Raw genomic sequence first — 5,314 nt, forward strand, 5'->3', positions numbered from 1 at the left:
TGTAGATAGGTCTTGCTGTGGTATGTGAGTAAAAATCTCTGGTCCCAACAAATCTAATTAGAGATCTGGATCTGGTAATCCATGATTGTAAATAAATAACCGTTGATTGAATACACCATTTAATAAGGAATCTTTGATATAACTACTGAAATGCAGTTATTGTCTATTTGTCTTATTCCATTGCAGAAAGTTAAGTGATAAAAAGAAAGAAATGATGATAATGAATAATAGAGAATAAAAATAATGATAATGATGTGCAGAGAGTCCACTTTATATTATAAAAAGTTCAGCATAAAGGGGAATATATGTACATTTTTATAGCCTTCTTTCCCTACACAAGTGGAGATGCAGTAGATAACTCTTATTTACAATCTTGAAGTAAATAAATGACTATTAATGTATGATAATTATCCCACATCTCTGTTTTAATTTATACAACATACACTTGTTATAAATGCTTTTGATGAAGAAAGCAAAATCGAGGCAAGGAAAATAATCAGTTGGCACTAATAAAGGAAAAACAGAAAGAGTTGTGAGTTTATCTACGATGAGGATAATCAACTCAAGCCCGGAATGCTGCGATTGAAGCTGGGATACACAATAAAAAAATGGCAATAGTGACCCACAGCTGAATTGCTACTTTGTCAAGAAGTTCCATGCACAAGACCGCTAAAAGTCCATAGGTAGTAGCAAAGATTCCTATTCCTTTCAAGGTCGTCGCAGCAACTCCAGGATTATTGTGGCTGCATATCAATATAACATTTAAGAAGCAAATGAAGGCTGTAAGATTGCAAATCTTTGCAATATACAAAAGGATTTCAGCATATGGTGATACATGGGAGTTGCCTGTGGTCCCAATTGTGGTCAAAGTAAGAGCAACTTGGGCAACGATCACAAGGCACAGCTTAGTCATTTGACGAGAGTTGAGTAACGGCGGTTCAGTCTTAACAAACTCACCGTTTGGAACATGAATTCGGACCTCACCGTTGGTGTTGGTGCTGGGCGATAACGTCGCAACAGCTGACATAGCATCAGTTGGAACCCGAGCCTGAGTGACCGAGCTCAAGCCCGGAGATTCGGAAACCGCATGCCCTGGTGAACTCGGAACTAAAACCCCAGGAACTGCGACGGGGACTGGAGCTGGAGCCGAACCGTGGTTCAGCTGATGAAAATCATGAACTTGACTTCTGTTCACGTCCTTATCAGCTTCATCACCTTTCTGCTCAAATAAAGCCATTTGAGCCACGCGGAATGAAGCTGAACCAGGGTTAAGCTGATCAGAATCTGGCTCTTGAACGCTCTTCACCCCTTCACGATCAGCTTCACCACCATTCTGCTCAAATAAAACCATCTGAGCCATGTGAACCGAAGCTGAACCGTTGTTAAGAGGACCAAAATCAGGCCTTAGAATGCCCTTCACCACGTCATCAGTTTCACTACCTTTCTGCTCAAGATCAGCCGCAGAGACTAAAGCTGAACCGTGTTTAATTTTATCAAAATCATGCCCTTCGGTTTGACCAGCAAATAAAGCCATTATGAAAAAGATCGTTTGGGAGCAAAAGCTCTTCTTCCTCTTAACAACTGTTCTTAAATATGGAAAATTGATGTTGAAGACAAAATTAATTTATAGTCGAGTTGGGCAATGATACTGTGTTAAATAGATTGGTCGAAATTTCCTCAACCTGCAAAATTGCCCACGCGTTTTGGAGGAAACTTCACTAGACTTTCACCAAAGTTCAGCACAAGTTGCATAAATCTTAAATTTACAAGCAAATTTCATGGAGATGGACGTACACAAACTTAATGACGAAGCTAGTAATGCTAAAGAACTAAATTTCCATGCAGGCGATGTTACGTACACCAAAACCTTATAATCATAATTCATTTCTTTTTATTAATATGATACAAGTGATAGTTTATTTTTTTATGACAGGAGGTATCTAGACCAATTTATGCGTATCTTAACTAATCATTTAGGACCTTTTAATTATCAACCGGATACCCTATTAGCAATGAAAGAAAGACTTAAACTCATGATCTCTCGAGTAATACACCTAAAAATATAATTTCTATTGAACCACTCAACTACTCAAAGGTAGTTAGGTTTATTTAATTTTTCAAACTACAAATGTAACATCTTTAACTCCTTTGTAACTTTAAATTTTAGATTTAAGCTCTTGTTTGATACGTAAATGCATATAGGTGTTTATTTAGTAAATAAATGTTTAGTTCCTGTTTAATCGATCTTTTTTTTTCCCAAAAAAAGAAAAAAAAAATTAACTGAACCAAAAAATATCATAAATCATTTTTGGTTCATATTTTCCAAAAAAAATCAAATAGACTTGTACATTAAAGTATTGTATTAATAGCATAAATATTTAGTATAAAATGTTTCATATTTAAATACTTTAGTATTTTCATAATTAGTTACTTATTTTTTAAGAATTATATGTTATTATTTTATAATTACTCTTAATTTCCTTAGAATTTAACAAATTTATTAATTACTTATTTTGTAATTTCGTAATTTATTAATTACGAAATACTAAACTATTTTGATAATTAAATAATTAATTATGAAAATATTTTTGTTTAGCATAAATATTAATTTTGATAGACAAGTCCTCTCTATTGATCTATTACTTTTTTCATAAACTCAAAACTGTTTTACATTTGTACAAAATATTCTATAAATTAAGTTTATTGTGGCTGTAAGAAGCATTTGTAAAGCAAAAATAATAATAATTGTAGTTAAAGACTTAGTCTTTTAAGTAGTTTTATTTAGGGACAAATATGTAATTAAAAAATTTAAAATAAGGTTCCTTTAGTTTATATTGGGGCAAATAGCTCTGCTCTTATTTAAAAAAAAAAAAAAAAAAGGTACGTATGATTTTTTTATAAGATGATAAGTTGAAAAAACATAAAATAAATTTATGTTATAATAACTAGGAACAAATCAAAACATGATTAAATTTTCAAATATAGGAGATTTACTTGTAAAAATTAAAAGTAAATTGTATTTAGTAATTTTTATTTTATTTTAGTAGAATTAGGTGTAAATAAGATATTTGATTGGTCCTGGAGTTGAGAACAACTTGGTTTTATTAGCAGGTTGAGAACAATTTCCAATATTTGAGTGCCTTTTTTGTAATATAAAAACACGTATGGTGTTTAGAGAAAATTTCCTGTTAAGATAAATAGAGGAAACTAACCGATTCTGTTAGCAAATGATGGAGAGGGCAGGATTGAAAGAATTTAAGAAATCTGAGAGCAGGTAACGAGTACTATTTTAAACTTGTGGGGTGTCTTTGATCAAAACGTAAACCACAGGGGAGGCAAGGTATGGCCCTTAATTTTATTTTAGTATAAGTGTAATCCCGATTCATTAATGAATATCCATACCCGACCCATTAAGAAGTGGGTACTTTTTAAAATCTCATTCTCATCCAGAGTGGAAGTCGCGTAAGGGAAAGTTCTGTATAATTTCACCAAAATAGAAATAATTTTTAATTCTGAGTAAAGTTACATGGAAATCGCGCGGCAAGGAAGAGAAGAAGAACTCCATTAAACTTGAAGGTGAAGGCAATAACGTTGAAATTTCCATGTGGATGAGAAATTTTGAGTGTAAATTTCCTTGCAGTTTACTTTCAGAGTTCAGTATTTATTAATACGGGTTTGGAGCAATATTGTTCGTCTGCAATTTAGAATGGAAATTTATTCCAAGAGGCTAGCATCTACCGATAGCATGGAAAGACGACGTCGAATTGAAGATACAATCCTTCTCCAAATAGTGCTTTTCTCCCTTTTTCTTCTTTTAAACTCAGCATACGGAATGTATGGCCCTCGTTATTTCTTTACCGGAAACACGCCCCTCTGTCAAGCCTTTCTAATCTGCATCGTCTTCTCCTTCACAGGTGCATTTTGTGCCTTGCTGATTGGGAAAAAGCCCCAGTTTGCAACAATTCAAAGATTTTATTCCATCTTGTCTATGGTTTCAATGTCATTGGCTTTGCTCTTGCTGCCATGTGACCTCCTTTTACGGTATTTCATCTTTGCTTCTTCAAGTAAATTCTTTAAAAATGAAGAAGGAAGAAGGTTTCTTCTCTATTAACCGCGATCTATTTCAGCTGTTGTAAAAGGACGCACCTGCATGCAGTTCAGTCTTGCAGGCAGCCAACTTAGAGCTTTATGCTTAGTAAGGTTAATTTCTTGTAAAGTATTGGCATTATATTTGCGTCAATAAATTGGAGTAATAAATTTTATTTTATTTTATTTTATTTAATAGTTTATAATTTTGTTATATATACCATTGATGATTTATTATTATACATATCTTTATAAAATTTCCAAGTTATTTAAATTTCCATTATTGTGTCTGATTTTTCTTTTACCAAAACATATCACAATCTAATATATCATAAATTTTGAAAAAAAACTCATATTATTAATTTTTTATATTTTATTTTCTATTCAAGATTTATATATATTCAAACATATATTCTAAATAATTTGTTATGCTTTTGATAAAAAATAAAAAATTCTTCAAGGTAAAAAAGACATGTTACTTAGTTTTATTTGTCCATGACTTTACTATTAGTACTAATGTTTTTAAACATAATTGTTTTAAGGAAATAATAAGAAAAAAAAAAAATACATAGCCAGTAGTATTTTGTAAGTTACAAGTAAAAATACATTTGTAATGACATTTATATAGAGAATATTGTAACATAACATTCAAAACATGATAACTACTCAACATTATGGCTCCACTGGCTATGCATGAAAATACAAAATTCATGAGTAGGTCGATTTCAAAAATCATTAGTATAGTTGTACGACTATTTAAAGATTGTTCATTATGAACGCCAATGGAACGGTCAAGAAGGTTTGTTCTATCCATAGGTTTTGTGGGTTCAAATAACATTGGGACCATGTACCACATTTGTGGTTTACTTTGGGACATTGGGTTTGTAGAGTGTTCAATGATCCTGAGGATCAGTTGAAGTGCTTGTAAGCTGACCCAATAAATAGATTTTCAAATTAGGATAAAACTTGATCTAAATCCTATCCAGATTTTCGGATATCCAGATATCCAGAAAACTGGATATCTGGATTTTTGGATCGGATAAATGGATATCCGAATTGATCATAATTTAACAAAATATGCTTATTAAAAATAATTAATTCCTCCATTCTTCAATATTAGCCAAAACAGAATTTATTAAAATTGAAATTAAATAATGCATGATTACCAAATGATTAAGCCACAAGTTGCTTAATGCCAACTTAACACAAACTCTATTACACAAATTTA

Source organism: Pistacia vera, unplaced genomic scaffold (genome assembly GCF_008641045.1).
Source record: "Pistacia vera cultivar Batoury unplaced genomic scaffold, PisVer_v2 Contig797, whole genome shotgun sequence".
NCBI lineage: Eukaryota > Viridiplantae > Streptophyta > Magnoliopsida > Sapindales > Anacardiaceae > Pistacia > Pistacia vera.